Below are 26,317 nucleotides of genomic sequence, written 5' to 3'. Positions count from 1 at the left end.
AACAGGTGAGAGTGGACAGGTGACCAAGGTCAGCAACCAATCAGAGAGCTTCTGTTTGACCCACAGTCACTGATGATGACTGCACATAACCAAGCAGTGTGTTACTCTGATATCAAATATGGATCCTGCTCTTCTAATAATGATCATCAGATGATATTATTGTGTTATTTTGTAGCTGAATACGATGTTTGTGTGATTATCAGTGAAAGAAGCAGTGAGGAGGATGGAGAGAGAGAGGACAGAGGGTGAAGTTAGAAACACTAAAAGGATTTTTCATGGATTTCATGGATGATTTGAGTGATTTCCAGCAGGACACTTAAACATGTCAGTGGACGTCCTAAAGAACATATTCACTGATATGAAACGTGTCATTGAACAGGATTAATATCAGTGGAAACATGGTGGAAACAGCTGTGACTGCATGGATGTGACACACTTCAAATCTGTTCTCCACTCTTGGATTTGGGATCCATGGAGCTGCTGCTGAGTCTGTACAATAAAGGATGGTGTGGAAGGTTGCAGCGTACGGACACAAACACTGTGTGGTTACAACATGAACCTCCCACCGTCTATACAGCACTGATGACATCATGACGTTTGGCTGCCAGGAAGTTAGCTCAGGGATGTAAACAGCAGCCAGAAACACAGCAGTGAATTCCATCAGCAGAATCCATGAGCTGCTGTGACATCAGCTCATGGATTGGACACATGTTCAGTCCAGATGTCAGCAGTGTGGGCAGTAAGAGAGCACAGCTGGTTCACCTCTGAGCCTCACTCTGAACCAGAGCACTGTCACTCATCAGTACATCACACTTTAATCACACTAAACCAGAGTCTTCCTCAGCACCTTCATCCTCACTCACCATGTTTATGCCACTAAACTCTGTGTCTGTAGTTCTGTCTGTAGTCAGAGGAGAAGCTCAGACGGTGACTGCTCTGGATATTTGTCTCTGTTTGTAACATCAGAGTTCACTTCACTACAAAGAAGCTCTTCATAGATTCTTATTTCTGTCTCTCTAACAGCAGCGTCTGAATGACCAACAACAGCAGCAGCAGATTAAAATACTGCCCCCTAATGACACAACACAGGTACTACATGTAGATGTGAGTCTACAACACACAGCGTACGACTGTCAGTGCAGGATCATGCTAAGTTCACACACACATTTAATCAATACAAAATATAATTTTCTCTGAGAAACTCAAACTAATGAGAGTCATTTAGTACTGTGTATATCTGAAGAACTAAACTACTGATCTACACTGATCAATGATGTTAATGATCACATCTGGACTCACCGAGCCTTTCTGCAGTTCCTCACAGCTGGAATCAGTCTCTGTCGTCCCCGCTTTGATGTGTTGTACTTCAGCAGGTCCAACTCATCCAGAACCTCCTCTGACATCTGCAGCATGAAGGCCAGAGCTGAGCACTGGATCTCAGAGAGTTTCTTTTCTGATCTGTTCTCTGACTTCAGGAACTCTTGGATCTCCTGATGTACTGAGAGGTCGTTCATCTCCATCAGACAGTGGAAGATGTTGATGCTTCTGTCAGGAGAGATTTCATCACTGTTCATCTCCTTCAGGTTGTTGATGACTCTCTGGATGGTTCCTGGACTGATCTCTGTCTGACCCAGCAGACCTACTAAGAGTCTCTGGTTGGACTCCAGACAGAGGCCATGAAGGAAGCGAACAAACAGGTCCCGGTGGCCATTTTTACTCTGGAGGGATTTCTCCATGGCTTGTTTAAGGAAATCATCCAGAGATGACCCACTGTACTTTTGTCCCAGGAACTTCTTCAGCACCTCTGTCTTCCTGTTTGTGTGACAGTGGAACATGTAGACTGCAGCCAGAAACTCCTGAATGCTCAGATGAACAAAGCAGTAGACTGGTTTCTGGAAGATCACACACTCTCTTTTGAAGATCTCTGTACAAACTCCTGAGTACACCGAGGCCTCTGTCACATTCAGACCACACTGCTCCAGGTCTTCTTGGTAGAACATGATGTTTCCTTTCTCCAGATGTTCAAACGCCAGCCTCCCCAGCTTCAGAAGAACTTCCCTGTCAGCCTCCGTCAGCTCCTGTGGACTCGTCTCATGTCCCTCATGGTACTTGTTCTTCTTCCTCTTTGTCTGAACCAGCAGGAAGTGTGAGTACATGTCAGTCAGGGTCTTGGGCAGCTCTCTCTCTCTGCTCTGTAGTCAACATGTGCTTCAGAACTGTAGCAGTGATCCAGCAGAAGACTGGGATACTACACATGATGTGGAGGCTCCTGGATGTCTTCATGTGGGAGATGATTCTGGACAGCTCTTCATCACTGAATCTCCTCCTGAAGTACTCCTCCTTCTGGGCGTCAGTGAAGCCTCGTGCTTCTGTTAGCCTGTCAACACATGTAGGAGGGATCTGATTGGCTGCTGCGGGTCGGGAAGTTATCCAGACGAGAGCCGAGGGAAGCAGATTCCCCTGGATGAGGTTTGTCAGCAGCTGGCTGACTGATGACTTCTGTGTGACATCAGACAGCAGCTTCCTGTTGGTGAAATCAATGAAAGTCTGCTTTCATCCAGGCCGTCAAAGATGAACAAAAGCTGAGAGACAGCCAGCTTCTCTGCTGTGACCTTCTGTAATGTTGGATGGAAAACATGGAGCAGCTCCAGAAGACTGTACTGCTCATCTCTGATCAGGTTCAGCTCCCTGAATGAAAGCAGGACCACCACACTGACATGTTGGTTCTCCAAGCCCTCTGCCCAGTCCAGAGTGAACTTCTGCACTGAGAAGGTTTTTCCAACACCAGCCACGCCGTTGGTCAGAACCACTCTGATGGGTCTCTGTTGGTCAGAGGTTTTTCCAACACCAGCCACGCCGTTGGTCAGAACCACTCTGATGGGTCTCTGTTGGTCAGGTAAGGCTTTAAAGATGTCCTGGCACCTGATTGGAGCGTCATGGAGGGCGTCCATCTTGGAAGCTGTCTCCAGCTGCCTCACCTCATGTTGGGTATGAACCTCTTCACTCTGTCCCTCTGTGATGTAGAGCTCAGTGTAGATCCTGTTGAGGAGGGTTCTACTTCCTGTTTCATCACTTCCTTCAGTCACACGTTCACATCTCCTCCTCAGACTGATCTTATGTTCATCTAAAACCTCCTGCAGACCAACATCTGCTGAAAGAAAGAGAAAGAAAACTCTTCAATGTCTGAACAACAACAAGAAGTCCAGTTTTCAGAAACGAGTCCATCAGCAGACAGATGTTCAGTCTTACTTTGTACACAGCTGCTCTGACTGGCTGTCTGCAGTCCAGCTCTGCTTCTGGATCTTTCTCCACACTGGGGACAGGAGGAGTCTCCTGATGAAGCAGACTGGTCCCAGTATGAGCAGATGCACTGTCTGCAGAACCAGTGTCCACAGCTGGTAGAGACTGGATCCTTCAGGACGTCCTGACACAAAGCACAGCAGGACAGCTGCTCCTCCTCACAAACACCACTCCTCTTCCTCTCTCTGTGAACACATTTCATCATCACTAAAATCATTTACTGACAAAGTAAAACATCCAGATTTGACCAAACTGCTCTGAGCATTAGTTATGCGGCCTTTAGCATTAGTATTGTTAGCATGTCTGCAACAGAAACATGGTCAGAAACTGTCGAGAGGGGCCGACACAGGGAGAGATCAGTGTTCCCACTCTCAGTTATTACAATCAACCCACTGCTGACTCTGTAAGAGTCAGGGGGTCATGCAGTGGGCCAACCCACTCCACCTCAGTCTGAGAGGAACCCACTGTACAGTCTCTGGGTTCTCCTGCAGACGAGCGTTTGTGTCCACACTGGCTCCAGTAAATGGTAAAATGGCCTGTATTTGTATAGCGCTTTTACTAGTCCCACCTAGGGATCCCAAAGCGCTTTACATACCCAGTCATCCACCCATTCACACACTGGTGGAGGCAGCTACAGTTGTAGCCACAGCTGCCCTGGGGCAGATTGACAGAAGCGAGACTGCCATATTGCGCCATCGGCCCTTCTGGCCAACACCAGTAGGCAGTAGGTGAAGTGTCTTGCCCAAGGACACAACGATCGAGACTGTCCGAGCCGGGGCTCGAACTGGCAACCTTCCGATTACAAGGTGAACGCCAAACTCTTGAGCCCAGTAGCTACTCTTTATATATTTATTCATTTATTATTTATCCATCTGTACTTGCAGACTTCCTCTCCCTGCCTATATAAACATGGACCCTCCCCTGATCCCCCCTCTTTAATAACACAAACTAATATATATATAGAGAGAGTTATATAACTGTGTGTCATGTTTACCTTTATCTATGCAGACCCGCTCTGAGCTGGACCAATATTTTGCAGGCTTACCCCTCTGAGTTAAAGTAATCAGACTTTTCTCTGTGCAGCAGCTGTGAGATGAAGGCTCCAGGACGTCTGCATAGAGACTAAATATTTCACAATATTTCCTAAGTCCAGTCTCAGGAGTGAAGCTTCACCACGATCATTTTCACAGCTCTGGTCTCAGATGATCAAACTTCAACTCTTAAAGGAGATGAAGTTTGATTTAATTTGGTGCTTCTCCCTTCTTCACTGCCTCACCTTCTCCTCAGACTCAGTCCACATACAGCTGTTCTGAACTGTTGATATAACTGAGGAGTCATTGCTCCACTAATGATGGAGACAGGCTGAAGCTCTACCATCGCTGTATTTCACAGATACCAAAACACTTTATTCTTTCTCCTTCTTTAAGACTCAGCTCTTATCATTTGGTAAATGGTAAATAGACTAGTTCTTATATAGTGCTTTTCTATTCTTCTGAGCACTCGAAGCGCTTTGACTTATCTATATGACATTTAGCTAAAGGAAGTGTTTTTGGAGTTCAGCACTTTATGCTTGCAGCGCTGCCATGAACACCACTGTGGTTCAGTGTTGTCCTGATGGAGTAACAGCAGCCAGTATGATCCAGGCTTTAGCTGCTGGGTCTCTGTGTGACCTCTCAGACTGTTTAACAGATCAGACACAAAGAGAATCAGAGCAGCTCTTTAAAGACAAACATGAACCCACTCAGGTCACACTTTCCCCACAGATATGAGCATCACTGTCCTCAAACAGCAAATGACCAAGTCGAACATTTGGATCTTTTCTCTTTGTTTTCTTTTTATGAATCTTTGTAACAATCTGAGGATGTTTCAGGTCAGATTTATCCAGGAAACACAAACATGTAAAGGAGTCATCACAGCTCTCTGACCTCGTTGGTCCAGGTTCACCACTGAAGTGTGGATTTTCAGGTTTGGACCGGTCACTCCTCACAGACAGACAGCTGGATCCTGCAGACTGTGACCTCTGACCTCTGCAGACACAAACATGATTGAAGCAGCTATGATCACACAGACTGCAGATGATGCAGCTGTTTCCTGTCAGTAACATCCTCTTAGATTAGAGTTCAGCTTTTTACAGGAAAACTGGACAAAACTGATTTTTGTTACAAATTCATTTTCATTTCCTCTCAGCTCACAAACACAGTCAGAAAATCAACACTGATTATAATGTCAGTGCAGAATTATTTCTGTAACTCATGTCTTAATGTTAGAGTGAACGGATTTTGGAATTAGAGAATAACTGACATGTTAGTTTTGACAGAAACCATTATGCCAGTTTAACCTGGTAATGGTACAACACTGAAGAATGATGCAGGTGGCTGTGCTGATGCCTGTTCAGAATTTCACCAACATTAACCTGTTGGCTAAATGTTTTTTTCCTCATTATTATTCTGCACACACAAACAATGTGCTGCAGCTTCACACTCTGTGGGCAGCTCTTTGAGCAGCAGAATTAACTGACTGTGGACTGTCTGGAGGCGGAGCCCAAAGCAAGAGGGTCCTAATGTGATTGGTCGGTTTGCTGGACAGTTAAGGTGTAACAGAAAGTACATATCTGTTCAGAGTTAACCGTGCACGAGCTGACATTTTCCTCACGACACCAGCAATCAGCTCGACGGAGCCTCAGTTTACCTGTTTAACACCTGCTGCTGATTCAGGAACACGCCCACGTTACATGGTGATAGTCACAGTTTAATGTGACTTTGAGTTGTGAGTGGACATTAAACACTGGGCTTTATTCACGCAGGTCCTGTCTGTCGGGTCACGTTAAGGTCGCTGTTTTATTTACAACTCAGCAAATCAGTTCAGATTAAAGTTTCATAACTGCACAGTTTTACTGAAGTTTAATGTCTCACTGGAGCACATGTTAGACTGAACCATTCGCTTTCCTTTATTATCTGCTGTTCATAAGTGTTGGATCTTTTTTTAACTGTGAATTTTGAATTAGAAGGCATGAAGCTGTCCTTTATAACTAAACATGTTGATAGCACCTCTACATTTATACTGTAGTTATATAAGACTTGTATGTTACTGATATGTGAAGTCTTTAGATCATATTTAACAAAAACCTTTTTATTTCAGTACAGTGGTGTCCTTGGAAAGTACACGAGTCCAGATTTCTGAGGACCCAGCTCACCTGGGAGTCATCTCTGATACTCCTAAAGTAGAAGTTAACCAAGTTAACTTAAATTAACCAAGTCATACTCTTTTAATGAAAAACACAAACACTCATATGGCCGGTAAGTTATCGCAGTGCCAGCTGTTTATAGCAGTATTCTGGATTAATGCAGGTCAGACTTTGGGAAGTACCCTCGTGTATCCCTCTTTGAGACTAAAAATTCATCAGCTGTGAAAAACTGTGAAACACATGGGAACGTGTCGATGATGACGTCACAGCCAGCACAGTCCCTTCTGTATCTCCTGTTTGCCTCTGCATTTAAAGTTATTTTTTACACTGTTGTAAATGTGACTACATTTCTCTGTGTGCAGTATGTGCATGGTTGTAATCATGCACATTGTGTGTGAGTGAAGCACATTTTTAAAGGAGTAACAAAGTGACGAGCCTAATACCCCCCATTAAAAGTTGCTCGTCCCTTTCATACAATCTGAAGCCTGCAGGAGTTTATTGATCCAGGTACCTTCTGTATCATGAAGGTGGTTCCTGTGGTTCTCACCAAAGTACATCACCATGGTAATGTTCAGAATTTCACCAACATTAAACTGTTTACTAAATGGTTTTTGTTGTCATTATTATTCTGCACACAAACAGCTGCTTTGGGGTCCTTTGTCCCTCTTTGGGGGGATACTCCCACTAGGTTTAAATCTGGGGCTCTCCACCATTTGACCTTAGAACTGAAGAAGCTTCTCGGATGAGAGGTGAAACGTCTTCAAGCAACTCAAAGAAGTCCAGACGCTTTTCTTTCCAAGCTCCTTAGACTACAATGACCTGGATGACTGAGAACCTTCACAGCCAAAGATCAGCTGTTAATCGAATTTATTTGCTCTCTCTCCTCCTTAAACATGTTTTTAATGTTAGTTATAATTCAGAATTGGCGACTGAAACACGTAGGACACATAAGAACATCAGGAAATAAAACCCTGATAAATATAACCTCAGTAAAAGAAGTCAGTGTCAGCGGGGGTTATTACAGCTGTGTACCGGGGCCTGCGCTTTGTCGGTGGTAATAACAGCTCGATTGCTTGCGAGGCGAGCGGGTCTGTCCCACGCTTTGCCGTGAGACTGGGCAGACATCTCCGAAATCATCGAAGCACTTTTGCAAAGAGGCTGTATCTTGACAAACCGACCAGACATATGAAGATTAAACCACTACATTCTCGGCTAAAAAAATATTAAAACTGTATTTTGTGTATCTGTGTCATAAATATTAATTTAATTAATTATTTCCAATTTTAATTATTTATTGCCATACTAAATTAATTATTTAATGGTGTATTTAATTAATTCATTATGTCAGTCCTGGAATTCCAGTCTGCCCCTCCCATACTTGTTAAGTATGCCTACTGCTGTACTGCTGAGCTGCTGTTAACTTCCATTAAAGCAGTGGTTCCCAACCTTTTTTTGCTAGCCCCCCCTTGTTTTACAAGAAAAATGTTAGAATGAAGTTGGTTTGGAAACATATTCAGCAATGCTTCATCTCCTGCTTTGCGTTTGTGTGGGCGCCCCGTGCTAGCAGTGTCCAAGCGTTTTTTTGGTTTTTTTCCCCCTTTTCATCCCGCGCCCCCCCTGCAATGGCTCTGCGCCCCCCCTAGGGGGCGGGCCCCACAACTTGGGAAGGTCTGCATTAAAGTATATCCAGACATGTCTGTGCCCCCCTCTCTGACTGGGAGGAGCTACCATCCCAGCATCCCAGAGATAGCTCTCTAACTACGAGTCTGTGTTTTGGGTCCAGTCTCCTTCCCTCTTCGAACATGAAATGTACATTTTAAACATGTTCAGCTACTTTCCAACTTTGAAACTTCTTCTTCTGTCTGAACTTCAGCTTTCAACAGTTCTGCACTTTGGCTTTCAGGTGAATGATTCAGTGTATTTCAGCTCAGTCAGCTTTTTTTTTACTGAAGATTAAGAAATGATTACATTTCAGCTCCAAACATTTTCTTCTCTAGTTCATTAATAATCCACACAGCATATTGTTCTGCAGATCATTAGTCAATAAATTATCATTCACTGTTGCACAGAGAGAAACAACATAGCTGGTTTGGTGATTTTAAGATATAAGTTGGTCTTTAACAAAAGAGAAACTGTTAGAACTTTACCCCATTGTCTTTATATCCTTGACTGCTCCAGAGATGGAGTTTAGAGAAACAACATCATCAGTTCATTTAAATCAGACACCAAACTGACATCAATTCATGTTACTAACAGCTCACCTCTCTGCAGCAGACACAGGCTGGGATTTAAAGTTAATGGGCTCTTCTTTAGACACGTCACTCTGTAAGGACACACAGCTGGGTTCGTGCTCATGTTTGCGTTTTCTTCCTCGTTGGTTCCTGTGAATAATGATGGAGCAGTGATGTGAGTGCTGAGCTGTGACATGGAGAAGAGTCATGGACAGTTAGAGATGGTCATCTCACCTCTGAGCTTTGGTCTGGCTCTCATGTTCCCCACACAGAGTGCTTTTAGAGGGAGGGACTCCCTCCTCTCTGTCCTCACACTGATCCATGCTGCTCAATTCAGCTCACACACACTTTCTACCTGCAGAGGAAACACAAATCATTCATGTGCACATCAGCTGAGAGCTGCAGAGGTCGTGTCTGATGTGTTGGACTAACATCATCTGAGACACAGCTTTCATCTGCAAGCTGCAGTTTAGCAGAGGCACTAAAACACAGCAGTGATTGTGTCTAAGCAGACAAACATAAATGCAGTGAAGCTGCTGTTTGTCTGAGTGTAAGTGGACTGTAAAGATTAAACAAACTCAAAGGCTGCACAGGTTCAAACATGCACTACAGACACAGATAACATATTCAGATAACTTCATTAATTATATTTAACAAACTGAATTATAAGTAACCTGCAGCCTGAGACACAATAAAAGACGAGTGTGGCTCTGCCTATCAGCTGTAACAGTGTCCTACATGAAATCAAACTAATATACTGAGCTGGACGAACCAGGAGCTGAAAAGAGGAAATGTACAAACTAACCATTGCTGTGGAAAAGGACCCACAACCACAGAGGTCCCACAGCCACTGGTTTATCCTCAGTCCCACAAACACAAGACAAACATTGATTTACACTGCATGAGTCAAAGTCACTGTTATGGAGATGCTGAATAATCGTAGCACAAACACTCCATAAATCTGTGCGCTGCTCTCTGTGCTGAAACAACTACAAATACTTCAGGTCAGCAGCAGCAGACACACGGGCGACGACAACAACAGGTAACAACAGAAACATCAGCAAGAATCTTTCCATCAGTCCAAGAATAAAGTGTCCACCTGCCTCCATCTACACTGTGCTACATGCTGCACCACAAACTCCACCCTGTACTCAGAGCTGAAAGGCTCCACTGTTATTTTTCTACAGATCATCACTATGCAGTTTATTTTCATCTTATCCTAATATGTGATTAATAAAGAACTTTTCTAGTTAAATGTCAGCTGTTAGTTTAACATAACTGCAGCATGAATAGATTATATCAAACACAGCAGACAGTGATGTTAAACTCTGATTAACTACACAGACTCAGGCTGAGCTGAGATCATTACTCAGGTCTGATTTGTATCTACTTTCTTCTTATTGGTCAAATACATCTATTCAACTGTTTATATGTAAATATATTATAAGATCGTGAGGACAAAATTTATGTTAGTATTTAGAAATATGAAAACTCTAATCGAGAAATAAACTGTTTTTGTTGCCATGACAGCAGATTGTCTGTGTTTGAAATGAGTCTTAAATCTGAATAAGACTTAAAGGAAAATAAAGTGACTTCTACTGAAATATAATGTGTAAGTATCAGAGTGATGCACAGACAGATGTTTAATAACGTTACAGCAGCTGTGATGAGTCTCCTCTGTGAGCAGCTGCTGTCCTCATAAACCAAACGGTCCTCTTACTGTGACGTTACAGCTCTCTGGGTTTCTACACTGGTTAACCGTCTGCTGGGGGAAACAGTCACATGACTCTCTGTGGTGGAAACATCACTTCCTGTTGGAGCGGAGCCAACTCTTTGTGACGCAGTTTTTATAAAATCAGACGTTTACGTGTTTAATCTGCGTCTAAACTCCACCTGTGATGAATAATAATCTATCAAACCAGCTGTGAGTCTCTGTGAGTCTGTGAGTATAAAGACTCAGAGTACATATATTTATTTATATATACCCAACAGGAAGTGATGTATAGATGTATATATATCTATAGCTATATCTATATATCTATATACATGCATACAGTTAAGCCCATAATTATGACTTAAAGTTACTTTTGTTCAATATGCAAGTTCTTTTTTGAGCAGAAATGACACAGGTGTCTCCCCAAAGATAATAAGACGATGTACAAGAGGCATCATTGTGGAAAAAATATTTCTCAGGTTTTATTTATATTTTAGCAAAAGTATCATGTCCAGAATTATTCATACCCTTCTCAATAATCAATAGAAAAGCCTTTATTGGCTATTACAGCAATCAAACGCCTCCTATAATTGCAGACCAGCTTTTTGCATGTCTCCACAGGCATTTTTGCCCATTCATCTTTAGCAATGAGCTCCAAATCTTTCAGGTTGGAGGGTCTTCTTGCCATCACCCTGATCTTTAGCTCCCTCCACAGATTCTCAATTGGATTCAAGTCAGGACTCTGGCTAGGCCACTGCAAAACGTTAATGTTGTTGTCTGCTAACCATTTCTTCACCACGTTTGCTGTATGTTTTGGGTCATTGTCGTGCTAAAATGTCCACTGGTTCCCAAGGCCAAGTTTTTCTGCAGACTGCCTGATGTTGTTGTTGAGAATCTTCATGTATTGCTCTTTTTCATGGTGCTGTTTACTGTGATTAGGTTCCATGGTCCATTGGGTAAAAAACACCCCCAAAGCATTAGGTTCCCACCACCATGTTTGACAGTGGGGATGGTGTTCTGTGGGTTGAAGGCTTCTCCATTTTTTATGCCAAATGAAGGCAACATCATTGTGACCAAATAATTCAATTTTTGTTTCATCTGACCATAACACTGAAGACCAGAAACCTTCTACTTTGTCCAGATGAGCATTTGCATGCCTTAGAAGTGCCTGGAGAAGTGGCGTTTTCCTTGGTCTGCATCCGTGGAACCCAGCAGTGTGCAGTGTCCGTTGGACTGTCTGCCTTGAGACATTGCCACCAGCAGAGCCCAGATTCACCAGAATGGCCTTGATGGTGATCCTTGGATTCTTTTTCACCTCTCTCACTATTCTCCTGGCCAGCACAGGTTTCACTTTTGGCTTCCGACAACGTCCTCTGAGATTTTCCACAGTGCGGAACATCTTGTATTTTTTAATAATACTTTGCACTGTAGCCACTGGAACTTGAAAACATTTGGATATGGCCTTGTAGCCCATTCCTCACTTGTGAGCAGCCACAATGAACAGCTGCAGGTCCTCACTGAGCTCCTTTGGCTGTGTCCCAATTCAGGGTATGCACGCTTGAAGTACGCATTTCAAGTGCGAATACGTCACCGCCACGCGACGACGGCTGTCCCAATTCAAAGTGTACTTCAAATGCATACTCCAAATGCGCCGTCGATTTCCCCAAATATCAAGCGTGGTCCGGTGCACGCTCGTGGTCCCATATATCCCACAATCCATAGCGCGGCGGTGGGTGTGGATAATTTTGCCGCAAAATACGGCAGAAGGGAGCGGCCGAACAGTGAACTGTCAAAAGTAAGTACTGAATATGATGTCACTTATTTATGTGCGAATGTTTAATAACGAAGAACATTAAAACATTACTGTTGGCCACATGTCGGCAAAGTTATTTGCCATTAGCGATGTTTGTACTTTCAGCGTTTACATATATATATATATATGATAGATAGATAGAAAGTTGAGAGCTCTGCCCACCCGGGGTAAGTCTTCTGACTTATCCCACTTTATTGAACGGTAGCCGCTAAAAGAGTAGTTACTGTCGCTGCCCTTTTTTTTCTTCTTTTTTTTTTTTATAGCGCGCTGGAGCGGAGAACACGGACAGGAAGGCAAGGACGCCGCTGGGTTTCCCCCTTCTGCACCGCTTGCCTGGATTGTTAATTTTTAGTGACTTTTATACTGTGGCGGACGCCACTGGATTTTTAATGTTGTGTTTTATTGATTTCTATTGTGTTGTTTCTATGGGGCGATCGTGGCTCAAGAGTTGGGAGTTCGCCTTGTAATCGGAAGGTTGCCAGTTCGAGCCCCGGCTTAGACGGTCTTGGTCGTTGTGTCCTTGGGCAAGACACTTCACCCGTTGCCTACTGGTGGTGGTCAGAGGGCCCAGTGGCGCCAGTGTCCGGCAGCCTCGCCTCTGTCAGTGCGTCCCAGGGTGGCTGTGGCTACAATGTAGCTTGCCATCACCAGTGTGTGAATGTGTGCGTGAATGGGTGAATGACTGGTTGTGTAAAGCGCTTTGGGGTCCTTAGGGACTAGTAAAGCGCTATACAAATACAGGCCATTTACCATTTTACCATTCCCTGGCCAGGGTTGTTTTAATTCATTTTACATTTTTAACTGTTTAAATATAATAAATTATATTTTAGTCATACAGTTTTTAATTCGTTTGCATTCCCTTGGCTGCTCCACTGCTCTGTCCATTTTGAGGAAGGTTTCCCTCCTTTAATAACACTGTGCAAAAATCACCTTCGCTCTGTTACAAATACATATAATATTGGCCATATTATATTTACATTACCACAGTGAGATGATTTTAGTCTCATGAACAAAATTAGCTAATTGTTATTTACTAACTAATCTTAAAATGACTGTTCAGTACAGAAATGAAGCCCAACTATCATGTTTTACAGTCCTGTGGTCTCAGCCTCAGATACTCAACTAATCAAAGTGACGTCATGACAAAAATGAATGACCAACAAAACATTTTTTCTCCTTCATTTCTGTCACAGCTGTATGTAACGTTTCTAGCGGTTAGTATCATGGTTGCTAGGCAACCTGAGCAGCACGACGAAGGCTAGACTGTCCCATTTCACAAGCCTCTCACTTCCGCACTTCTCGTACTTATAGTACGCACCGTACGTAGTACGCGTAGTGTGCGTACTTCAAGTGTGCAGACCCTGAATTGGGACACAGCCTTTGTCTTAGCCATGAATGTCCACAGACCACCTGCAGAGAGCTGCTGTTTTTCACCTGTTGAGTTGATTCAAACAGCTATTTCCAATTAATCAGGGTAATTAGGATGCTTTAGAACAGCTTTGACTATTTGGAATGGATGGAACTTTGGATTTTCCCAGAGACTGTGACAGTTTGTAAAGGGTATGAATAATTCTGGACATGATACTTTTTGCTCAAATGTAAATAAAGGCTGAGAAATATTTTTTTCCACAATGATGCGTCTTGTACATCATCTTATTATCTTTTGTGAGACGCCTGTGTCATTTCCAGTCAAAAAATAACTTGCTAGTTGAATAAAAGTAACTTTAAGTCAAAATTTGCCAGGGGTATGAATAATTATGGGCTTAACTGTATCTATATATATATCTATATTAGATATAGATATATATATAGAGAGAGATATATATATCTTGTATATCTTGTTAGCAGTCCAGAAGGTTGCATGTACGATGTGACGATAATAACTAACTGTGACAATACAGAGATTAAATTAAGGATGTTCATGTGGGATTTCTTATGTTAGAACTATAATTTCAGTTAAGGAGTGTGACGTAAGGTGACAAGGAGAATGAAGAGAATGAGAAAGAAGTAACTAGGAAGAGAAAATGAAAACAAAAATTTTAAATGACCAAATATTATTTCAACAGATGCTGGTGATTTTAAAAGTTCAAGTAAATTAAAGTTGTTATCCTGTTTGTTGTTGGTTTTTTTCATACTCTTCTATATGAAACAGGAAAGTTATTAAACTAAAAAGTTATTAAACTAAAACTCTTTCTGGTTTCTCTTTCTGAATGTGCTCTTTACAGCTTATCACATCCAAAATGGCGGATGTCAAGTACAACACCTCAATGGAAACCATCAAGAAGAATTTTAGCATCAGTCCAAAAATAAAACTGTCCAACTACAGACTTTTAAAATCCAACTAAACTATGAACAGAGATCTTTTACAAAATACAAATAGGTTATCGATGAGATGACAGTGGTAATAAAAACGTCCAAACCTGCGCAAACACACTTGCACACAGACAAAATGGCGGGAGAGCGTTTAACGGTCGACCTCATGAGTCCGTTACCGTGAACTATGGAGCGGCAGATTTGTGGTGGAACTGAGCTGCACACAGCTGATGTTAGCCAGGAAACATTACACACTGCTAACGTTACCTTCACACGGAGCTTCACACGGAGACGATCAGCGTCAGTCACAAACACCAAGCTCAGAAAAGAGGAACTTTGAGCAGGAAGGAAAGAGTCAGAGAGGCGTTTGAGGACACGTTTACAATCACGAACATCAGAAACTTTCTGTGCTGCATTCAAGTGAACCTCGGAAACTCATCACTCTCTGTCATGTTCCCCAAAGATTATTTGTTTCTGCTGGTTTTCCTGTTTGAAACACAAACATATGTCATCACTTTGTTATCCTTATTCCTGCAGCATTTTAATATTTCACCACTAAACTGATGTTTGTTCAAAGCTCATTTCAACAATCATTTCAAAATCATTGTCTTTTGTGCTGGAGCAGCAGGAACACCAGTTAATCTGAAACCTCTTTTTTCTCTCTAAAACAAAGTGACAGCAGGCTGAGTCAAAGACAGAAACCTTATTTAAACACCAAATATTCACCAGCTTCACTTCCTGATCCAGGATTCAAAGACGACGTTGCACTTACTCAGCTCCCATGAACGTCTTCACTCTGCAGCTCTCTGCTGTCTGGACCAGGTCTGTGTAGAAACAGAGAAAATCCTTCTTCTCCGTCATCAGTCCTCTGTGTCTGCAGGCTGCGTCACATTAAACACTTCACAACATCAAAAATTCTCAAGTTCCGGCTTGCAGATTAAAAGGTCAGCTGCCACACTGCCAGTGTTGGGAAGGTTACTTTTAAAATGTATTCCACTACAGAATACTGAATACATGCCCCAAAATGTATTCTGTAACGTATTCCGTTACGTTACTCAATGAGAGTAACGTATTCTGAATACTTTGGAATACTTAATATATTATCATGCTGTTTACAACTACATGAATGTCCTATTGCTGTGATTTATTACTGTTACTGAAGGTCCGCGGCTCGAAACGTAGTAAAGGGACCTCTGGCTAATACGTCGGGTTCGTGTCGGGCTGGTAGCGAAAACTAGCTTTACTTTGTTGTCTGGGTCAACTTTGCTTGCCAGAGACAGAGAGAGGCGTTGAAAGGCTTCTCCAACTGAACTTATTTTTCGGAGGAAAACACGAACACAGTGTACAGTTGAGTCTTAATAGCTTACTTACAAATGGGCTCGTCAGGCACTCTTCTTGGCTGCAGTGGTTATTATTATATTTACATGCTTCCAGCTCCCGTTTTTGCTCCGTGACAGCTCGGACTTTTCCTTGTCTCCTCCCTCGCTCACAGACACATAACGTGTATGGTAGTCCATTCTCCTGCAGCACGGACTACACTGCTCATCAGGCTACATGCTTTAGAGCTATGCCTGTAGCATTCTGCCTTTTAGCTTAGCACAACAACAACAACAAAAAGCGCCTCTCACCCAGGAAACACGCAGAGAGAGCGCGTCACCCTGTAACCATGGCAACCGTAACACTGCCGCCTGGAACAACAGAACGTAGCTGTCAAACAAACCCAAACAGTCCTGACCGCGACAATATGAAACAGGAAAGTACGCCGTGTAATCCATTTATTTCAACAAAGTAACTGTATTCTGAATACCACCTTTTAAACGGTAACTGTAACGGAATACAGTTACTCATATTTTGTATTCTGAATACGTAACGGCGGTACATGTATTCCGTTACTCCCCAACACTGCACACTGCATATAACAATTCACTTTTCAACAGTAGATAGCCTGACTGTGGGTGTGTCTGCAGCAATAAACAGTTTAAACATTAAACACTAAACCATAAAAAGGCTTAAACTGCAGCTCACAGGTCAAAGCTCAGCTGCTGCACCCACTTATGAGTTTAAATAAATCATTAATCATTATCTTTTCCCTCTCAGCACATTCACTTGGCCTTGAGGTGTTGTCAGAAAGACTGTGAGGTCCACAACGTCTATGCTTTTCTGCCTCTTCCAGAGATAATCCCAGTGATTTTCATTTGGTCTGAAGTCTCACCTGATCTTGTGATGTTGTGTGACATCTGGCTTTAAGGCAAATAACCTCTCTTACTAGATTGTATCACATCAAGTCAACAGGAACTGAGACGTGTTAACTTGTTAAGTTTCATGCGATTGTATATGATTTAATTATGTTCACGTTAGAAACAATATTGTTCAAACACATTAGACTCTTGTAAATGTAATAAGCATCCAGTTTCTCTTCTTTGAGTGAATCATTAAGAAGGACAAACAGAGTGTTTCTATATGGAAATAGTTTCTGATTCATCTTCAGTCCATCGTCTGATTAACCTGACGTTCATATTTCTGAGTGGGAACTAAATGGGAACTCCATCATTTCTGTACTCTCTGTATTCAAGTGCAAAGTGTGGGCATCTGCTGTGTTTCTATTTGATAACCTAAGTATTTTTTAAGTATTAAAAAACAAATCCAGTCTCGTATAAGATAAGATAAGATAAACTTTATTAGTCCCACACGTGGGAAATTTTTGTCACAGCATAAAGTGGACAGTGCAAAAGTCATATAGCAAATATTAGAATACAATACGAATAATATACTGTACACAACTGTACAGAATAGAATAGAATAAAATAAAATACTATATACAGTAGAATAAAATAGAATAAAATATACAATAGGATAAAAATAGAATACAAATGCTATATACAACTAAGTAAAAAATACAACTTTGTCAGAAAAGAGTATTGCACTTAGTCTTATTGCACGTGTGTGTAGAGCAAAAAAGAGCAAAAAAAATTCTAAAGGGAACATTTATTTTGTTTATTTTTATTTTATTAGTATTTTCCTTACATGTGTCAAATATATATTTTCTCATCTAAATGTCCACTGAGCTGTGACCCAGGGGGCGGTAATGCGCCTTAACATTGGTTGCCAACCAAGAAGAAGAAGAAGCTGTGAGCCAGGAGGAGGGGGTGAGTGAGTGAGAGTGATTCGTTCGCTCTACGATTCAGCACAGGAAAGGAGGGGGTGAGTAGCTCAAATGTGCTGTTAGCATGTTAGCAGAGCGATGCTACTGTGAACCGAGGAGCTATTGTCTTGATGTGAGCTTCTACTCAGGGTTTTTTCTTCCAGTTCAGAGCAGAAATGTTTTTGTTAAGATACTGGATGTTGTGTTTATCTCCACAATTTTAATTATAAGCTAGGCATGTTGCTGCTAACAGCAACAGGGATGAGTCAGTGAGTCAGTTGGGCTTATGAATCATGATTCATGATTCTCGAGTATTGAACGATTCGTTCATGATTCGCGCATCACTAGTCAGCCTGTTACAGCCCATAATAACAGTGAACACTTATTAAAACATGAAATGATCACGTTGGATAAAACTGTTTTTAATCAAATATGTAAACAGATCCAACAACATTGACACAATAAGATCCAAATCATTAGTTCCAGCTGACATGGACTGGAGTGAGGACACCAGTGACTGAAAGAACCAGTGTTCCCATCACAGACTCATCATCATGTGTTATGTTAGTGTCTCATTCAGCACAGACACATTATTTCTGTTAGGTCCTGTCAGATGTGAGCACTCTGTACAAGCACGACTGTGAACAACACAGACTTCTTTTAAATGTGTCACATAAACATTCAGTGTGGATTTGATCCAGATGTTTCTGCGTATGGAAGTTACTCAGGCATCAAATAGATTTGAAGTCTTTATGATCCTGAGCTGACTTCAAACAAGGAGCTTCTCAGACTAACAGCACGAGCACAAAACTGAAAGGATGAGAAACAAAAGTTTGATTTTAATGCTTCACAGAAAATCTATTTGAATACGCTGGAGACTCATTTAGGTCACTGCTGTTATCTTTCACTCAGTGCAGCGTTTCTGAAATGTCTTTGTATTATAGTGAAGTTTGAGCTTTGCAGGATAAAAAGAAGAAGAAATCAAAGATGCTTGTAGGTGGATCTGACTGTGGCCAATCAACACCTGCGCCTTGCCGCCCTGATCAGATACCCAGCTGGGATAATGAGCTCGCCAAAGGAGAAGACTGAAAGCACTGACACGAGGAAGGAACGAGTCAGAGAACCAGTGAGTGTCAGCAGAACCACTGTTCAGGACGAGACCACAGACATCAGCCACAACTGACCGTGTACTTAGTGAAAACCTCAGACAGCAGAAAGCAGAGAAAGAGGAGGAGCAAGGAGAGCAGCCATGATGGAAGGACAGGTATGTACCACCAGCAGATAGAGGAAGTGGCTCTGTAGATATTTATAGTCAGTCCTCATGCATATGCTGTGCATATAGTAAGTGTCTGTCATGAAGGTGTCATGTGTGCATATCTGTGGTCAGTAAAGCTGATTGTGATTAATAGCTACACTACAGAGAACCCACAGAGTTGTTGCATTGCTTGTTAGCCTTGTTTAGGGAGGGCTGGGGTTTCTTTGGAGCCGAATTCATTAAAGTTAGTTCAGCACCAAGTGAAAAGAATCCCTGAAGACTCAGCACAGAAAGTGTGGGACAGAAGTTTGCTTTGCTTTGGAGACATGGACTGAGTTAGAAAACTAGCCAACATGATTTATAACGACAGTCATCATTAATGATGGAGAACTGAAAGGACATGAAGGCTGCGCTGTTACACTTTTTGATAGCTGGAAACTTTAACTGTCATCAGAAAACATCAAATATTCTGGATCCTCTCTGCAGTGTCTCTTCTTTCCTCTGTGACTTCCATGGATTTTAGCTCAAAATGTTTTTAAATGGTTTGTCAGCAAACTGACCTCTGACCTCTGCAGTACTGACCTGTACAAAGAGCTGTCAGTCTCAGCTCGTCTCTCCCAGCACTGGTGGAGCAGGTGTAGTTGCTGCTGACAGCCATTGTTGGTTTTCTCAGAGACAGGCGGAGGTCTGAAGTGTTGAGAGCATCAGCTCTCATCGATGTGCGTCGCTGTAACGCTGCTTTGTCCTCTGAGATTAGCAGGTATGAAATCCGAGTACTGACAGGGCAGCAGGACAGATCTTTCCCCCTCATTCACTTCCATGAGCACAGCCAAGGCATGCTGGGAAACTGAGGACACACCAACAGATGTAGAAATGACCTGCATGCTGTGGGTTTGTCTCAGAGTCCTCACAGGTGACACATTAGCTGCAGAAACCCAAGCCAGGTGTCTGAATACTGACACATGGACTCTTCCCATCCAGAGGGAGGATTTAGTCGCACTTTATAATAACTACACAATAGTGAGCATTAGTATGTAGTTTATTAATGGAACCAGACCCAAACTGTTCCTTTTATACTTTCAGGACCTCCAAGTCTGCACTTATGTTTATTATCAGCTGGAGCCCCTCCTCATTCTTCTTCTTCTTCTTTGGTGCAACCCTGTAAATTTTGGGGTACCCTTTGGCCCCTCCCTTTTCTACAATCCCCTGTGGGAGAGGTCGGTGTCATTTCTTTCCCAACACTGTACAACACACATATAATGTATATTTAGCCACCCTGATGTTTCTGATTGTGTTTTTAGGTCAGTTATTGTCATCATTGTGTCTTTGCTAGATGCTGTAAATGTGTAGTACGTGTGTGCCACAGATGTGTTACAGTCTATGCTAGCATGAATAGATCATTCTTGCTAGCTTGGAAGTTGTGGTGGGTGGAGCTAACCCTCTTCCCTACTGTTTGCATTTGGTTGTAGGAGCTGGAGCGAGCAAGTTAATGACTTGGAGCTCTTTGTTTCTTTGACCTTTCAGTGTCAGACACAACGTAGGAACACGCCGGTTACATTAAGACAGATTTAAAAGATCTGGATCAATAAGTTCAGAACATCATCAGTGACAGCAGTTTATATGTCTAAAGTATGACATCACAGACAGAGCAGTTATTTAGGAGCTGTTATGGTTGTAAATTATAGGTTTATTACTTAGAAAATGATTCATGAAGTATTTAGATAATAATAATGTTTCAGATGATTAACATACAGGATAATTCTGCTTCTATAAATGTTATGAAGTTTGATTTCTCTGAGGTTTCATAAATACTCATCTCTGACTGTAATTTCTGGTAACTGAGGCACTTACTAGTCGTTATTGTTAGTTAGTGCTTTTGTCTGATCTCAGCGAAGGTGACGATTATTCAGACTTTCAGGAGGTTTTAGATGAAACTGAAAGGCCCACAGAACCAAACACGTCTCAGCTGTGATCACACCAGAAACAGACAAACACAAAGTGATCAAACACACACCAAAGCCTACACTGCCACCTAGTGACAGAAGCTAGTACTGCTAGACAACCAGGCTGCTTTAAAGCAGCTGATATTTAGGTTGGAAAATAAAAAATAAGTTGATAATAAACATTTGACAAAATCTTTTGGCAGCAAACATCTGGAAGTGAGCTGTTCTTTGGTGTAATTAACAGTTTATTCTTGTTGGTAATTATGTAATGAAAGGTAGCAGTAAAAGTCACGCACACACACACACACACACACACACACACAACTACAGACACGTCTGTGACTGCGATGAACACCTGAGTGTGAGACGAGGACTGAATATGATACAGTAACAGTCAAATATGAATGTGTGTAACAGCATGATTATGTGTTATACATATATCAGAAATATGTGACATTTAACAGCAGGTCAAATCTATCTGAACATGAAACCAGTGTTAAACCATTTCAGTCTCAGTCAGTGTTACTGAAACATCTCCAACAGCATCACTGACACAGACAGTTGGAGCAGTTACAGTCAAATCATTGATCAGTGTTTTTATAACATGAGCTGCTGTTGCTGCACTAGTGCTGCTGCTCTCTTTCTCTTATTGTAGGTCTTTAGCTAACAACATCAAGTGTCTTCATATGACTGTTGTCTAATGTTCACATGTAGATAACACCACCTGCACCACCCTGTTCCACAGCACAGCCCTCTCATGTAGGCTTGGCTGCAGCACATATTAGCAGCTGCAGTGACATCAGCTTTCTGTGCAGAACTAGACAGGAGATCCGCTCCATAGTGTCATCACATCTACAGACTGTTACATATTCTCACCTGGTAATAAGAAGCTGCTCACAGCTCCAAGATTAACAGACTGAAGGAAATACAAATGAAAGTTACAGGAAACTGAAATCTTGGAAACACAACATGAAACAGCTGGAAATATGTTCATGTTGCATAAAACATGTGTTGCATTACAGATATTTATATGATCCATATTTAAGGTGGATGGGCTCATCCAGCCACTCTCACACCATCATATCAGCATCCTGGGTTAGTGTCTTGGTCTCAGGTCACAACATCAGCACAGTCTTGGCTTGGCTGAGGTAGCTGAGTGGTTCTTGTTGTCCCTGACAGCTGCAGGGACAGTGCCATCAGCCATGCAGCAGCACAATGACTGCTCACAGTCAGTGTGGCTCAGTCTACTGTAAACATTGTCCTAAAGTGGTGGCAAAGTGGCTGCAAGCTGGCTGTACATGCACTGTGCCCAGTACTCCCAGTACGTGCACCTGCAGATGATATCCACAAAGCTCTGAGTGTCACAGAGTGGGCCTGTGCTCAGGTCACTCTGCCCCATTGAATTCTACTCTAAGAGTTTTACAAGTGTGAGTAAAGTTATATATACAAGTTGGTGGCTGATAAGTTCTTGTAGTGACCCCTGACCCCGTGGTTCTTATTGGTTAATAGTAGCTTAGAGCATCTGCACCAATCATAAAGCACCAAGTTTGGAGCTCGTGGGTCTCTGCAAGTAAGTCCCTGTAATGTTGGCCAAGCCTGATATACTAGAAACATCTGTCATTACCAGCAGATGAAGCTGCCCTTAAAGCAGGATCTCACTTTAAACCTGACAAAAGAATTTGCTATTAGCACACTATGGTTATATGTCTCTCTCTCCTGTCTCTCACCTGTCTGCCTGGGCGGAGCTCAGCTGGGCTCCGCCCTTGGCCCACGCACCTGCCGTGAATCTACCTGATGACCTGGACTCCTGGGCTATTTAAGCTGAGGCTCAGAGGCTACTTTGCTGGGTGGTGGACTTATTCTCGTCAGCACAGCCCCGATAAACCCCGTTTGTCGTGTGATTACTCTGTTTATGCTCACCGCAGTTCTCTTGTGCTCAGGTTCTCGCACTCGTCCGTGACGCCGATCTGTTTCCCTGGTGGCGTGGAGTGGAGTGAGAGTGAGTGTGCTGAAAACAAATACGAGAGGAGCGAGTGAGCCGAGCGAGTGTTGGACTTTTTGTCCTTTTCCCTGGACCATTGCACATCCTGCCCTGTACACGTGGGGTTTGTAAATAAATGTACGACTGCTGTTCTAGTTCAGCTGCTCTGCTGACAGCTGCAGTTATTATATGACATTTTATTATTGTATTATCCATCCATTCACCTCTACTGTTCTTGCATTACATCACATAGTCAGCATAAATCTGTTTTTAATGAATGATGAAAGTGGGATGAATTTAATGAGCCGTTGTTGAGAGAGGTGGGACAGAGAGAGACAGAAGCCCCCCCCTCACCTCTTATTGGCTCTGAGAGAAATAAAAAGGTTTTAACATTTAGGCTGTTGTGTTTACAATGATATGAAGTGCTGTTAGTAAATCATCTTCATTCTGAATCAGAAGTTTAATGAATATGTTGAATGAGAATAATTGACATGATTTAAATGTGTAGATGTTGTGTGTGTAGACTCAGCTTTGAGAGATTAGTGTGTGTGTGGCTGCAGGAATGTTGGAAGATAAGAAATGTGCCAGAACTCCATCCTGATAAAAGACATTAAGAGTTAACAATAGAGTCATAATTCATATGTGATTGTGCTGATAGTTAATCCTGCTTAAGTGACTGAAACTGTTTAGAATACAATCAGGTAGAAGTTTAACCAAAGCAACCAATAAGAAACTATGATAATAACTCTGTAGGCCCCACACTGAGAGTCTGTGTGGAAAGGATGGAGGCGCCACTAATCTAACATCAACATGGAAATCAGATCAATTATACTGAATATATTTGTTTCTGGGAAGAAAGTTTTCCTGTGTGTTTGAATCAAAAAGACATTATGTGGATGTTGATGTGAAAATGAGCTGATGGTGAATCTAACTGAAGATGAACTGCATGTGTTGATGCTTCATAAAGTGAAGTATATTCATATGCAGCCAAATGTTCATAATGGAATTTTCTATGTTAAGAAGAAAAGAAGAAAATGAAATGAAGCGATTTTGAGGCTAAAAGTCAGACACAGAGAGGATGAACGTTTATGGTTAGTTGCTCGAGTTCTTGCGATGAGCAGAGACGTCATCTGAAGACTCGTCCCGTGAGTCCACAGTTTGACACAAATTCATAGAAATTCTATCAGGATAAGATAGAAGATCTTTATTGTCACTGTTACCAGAACAATGAGGAGTTTCTCTCCATTGACAGCTTGTATCTGTTTACATTCAGATTCTCAGGATAATAGAAGAAGATAAATAAAGATAAAGACAAGTTTCAGAGGTACCTACACAGGGAATGTGTGTAATGCACAATAAATGAAGTAAACAAAAGGATCTGCACAAGTTCTATACAGAAACAAATCTATAGATATATCTGCAGGTACAGTGTAAAGAGGAGGATCAGGTCAGTATAAGGTGCTCTGTGATTGGTGGGATTGCACATTGAGTAAGTGGTAGGAATGCTGGTTGCTGCTGTAAAAGAATACAGTTCTATAAATAGAGGCAGGAATTCTACTGTAATGAATACTGGTTAGAAATAAATCTAGTGCAAGTGTCCATGAGTGTTAACAGCACAGTTAACCTTCAATCAGGGTGGAGGTAGAAACTTCTACTGAGTCTGTTTGTCTTTGTTGGACCTGTAGAGTTTACCAGAGGGAAGGTGGGAAAGTGAGTGTCCAGGGTGGAGGGGTCCTTGATGATGATGCTTCCTGCTGAAGGCTGCCAGTATAGATGTCTCTGAGGGGGGTCAGTGAAGTGCCGATTGGCCGCTCTGCTGTCCTCACCACGCGCTGCAGTTTCCTCTTGTCCTCCACAGTGCAGCAGTTGAAGCAGAGGGTGCAGCAGGAGGTCAGAAGGCTCTCGATGGTGGAGCAGTAGAAATTAATTAGCAGGCTTTGGGGCTTGACATTGCTTCCTGAGGAAGTACAGCCTTTGTTGTGTTTCCCTACCTGGTGGGAGATGTTTGTGGACCAGGTAAGGTCTGCCGAGATGTGGACTCCGAGGAACTTGAAGCTCTCCACCCTTTCTACCTCCTCCATCAATGTAGAGGGTGGAGCGCTCAGATGGCTTTGTTCTGCTGGAGTCGATCATCATGTCCTTGGTCTTGGCTGTGTTCAGATGCAGGTTGTTGTCGTCACACCATTGCTTCAGATGCTGAACCTCCTCTCTGTAGCTGAATCATCGTTGTTGTCCATCAGTCCTATGATGGTGGTGTCATCAGCACATTTATAATGGTGTTACTGGTGTGGATTGGAGAACAGTCATGGGTGAAAAGTGAGTATAAGAGGGGACTGAGGACACACGTTCAGAGTGAGGGTGGAGGAGGTGTGGCTCCCATCCTGACGTTCTGGGGTGTGTTGCTCAGGAAGTCCAGTATCCAGCTGCACAGTGAGCTGCTGGGTCCTAAGTTGCTGAGTTTATGAACCAGTTTGTGGGCTTGAACTGTGTTGAAGGTAAAGTCCACAAACAGCATTCTCACGTCACACGTGTTTCCTACTGTCCAGATGTGTGAGGGTTGTGTGAAGAGCTGTAATGATGGCGTCCTCTGTCCACCTGTTTGCCTTCTACAGACTGTAGCAGTGAGAGGTTGAAGATGGTGGTGAAACCTCTGCTAGTTGGTCTGCACATGCTTTAAGCTCTCCACCGGCTGCACCATCAGCACCAGCTGCTTTCCTCGCATAGACTCAGTGTGGCTCTGACCTGATGCTGCTCCAGCTGGATGGGGGCGTCGTCCCTCTCTGTAACGCAGGATAGGTGTTGGTGTCACTGTTTTGTTGGTCAAAGCGGGCGAAGAACTGCTTCATGGTGTCAGGTGAGGTGATGTGCGGGAGTTTGTTTGTGTGCGATTGTCCTTGTAGCCAGTGAGTGTCTTGATCCCTGCCACATGTTTCTGGAGTGGTTTGTGTTAAAGTGTTCCTCGATGCGCTGTTTGAATCTGCGTTTGGATTCTTTGATGCCTTTAGATCAGACGCCTCTTTGTAGGTTTGTTGGTCTCCTGATCTGAAGGCGCTGCTCTCAGTAGAGCTGCACCTCACTGTTGAGCCATGGCTTCTGCTTTGGGAACACTTTGTCTTTGTTGTTGTTACACTCTCAGTGCAGATGTATGAGAGGACAGCAGATGTGTGGCCCTCCAAGTCTGTTCCTTCTGTGAATACACTCCAGACCATATTGTCCAAACAGTCCTGCAGGGCTGTGGTGGATCCACAGTCTAGTGTGGACTGTGTTACTTCTGGGTCTTAGAGACAAGGTTTGGATTTCTGAGGATGTTTCTGGGGGATCTAGTTTTGGTTAAATTATAGTTCTGCATTCTTCATCATCATTTCACTTATTTCTTGGTGTTCACATCTCATTTATTTCCCTTTCCTGATACAACTGTTAGTTCATGCTGGTTTAAATGAG

General features: G+C 42.6%; 2 long non-coding RNA genes and 1 pseudogene across 2 annotated transcripts; 1 reads left to right on the top strand and 2 right to left on the bottom strand.

The window, feature by feature from the left end:
* Positions 1-2,295, bottom strand: part of LOC120435043 — a 46,705-nt pseudogene extending 44,410 nt beyond the window's left edge.
* A 2,972-nt stretch (positions 2,296-5,267) lies between these two features.
* Positions 5,268-9,014, bottom strand: LOC120437871. The gene is made up of 3 exons (XR_005611458.1): positions 8,950-9,014; positions 8,746-8,865; positions 5,268-5,327 (listed from the first exon to the last, which is right to left on the bottom strand). It is a non-coding gene; the product is annotated as an uncharacterized LOC120437871 (long non-coding RNA).
* An 8,931-nt stretch (positions 9,015-17,945) lies between these two features.
* LOC120437876 lies at positions 17,946-20,094 on the top strand. The gene is made up of 3 exons (XR_005611463.1): positions 17,946-18,961; positions 19,713-19,865; positions 20,036-20,094. It is a non-coding gene; the product is annotated as an uncharacterized LOC120437876 (long non-coding RNA).
* Positions 20,095-26,317: the final 6,223 nt, after the last annotated feature.

This window comes from Oreochromis aureus, linkage group 3, assembly GCF_013358895.1.
Source record: "Oreochromis aureus strain Israel breed Guangdong linkage group 3, ZZ_aureus, whole genome shotgun sequence".
Lineage (NCBI taxonomy): Eukaryota > Metazoa > Chordata > Actinopteri > Cichliformes > Cichlidae > Oreochromis > Oreochromis aureus.
The sequence above is the reverse complement of the archived record's forward strand: the minus strand, read 5'-3'. Positions and strand labels throughout refer to the sequence as shown.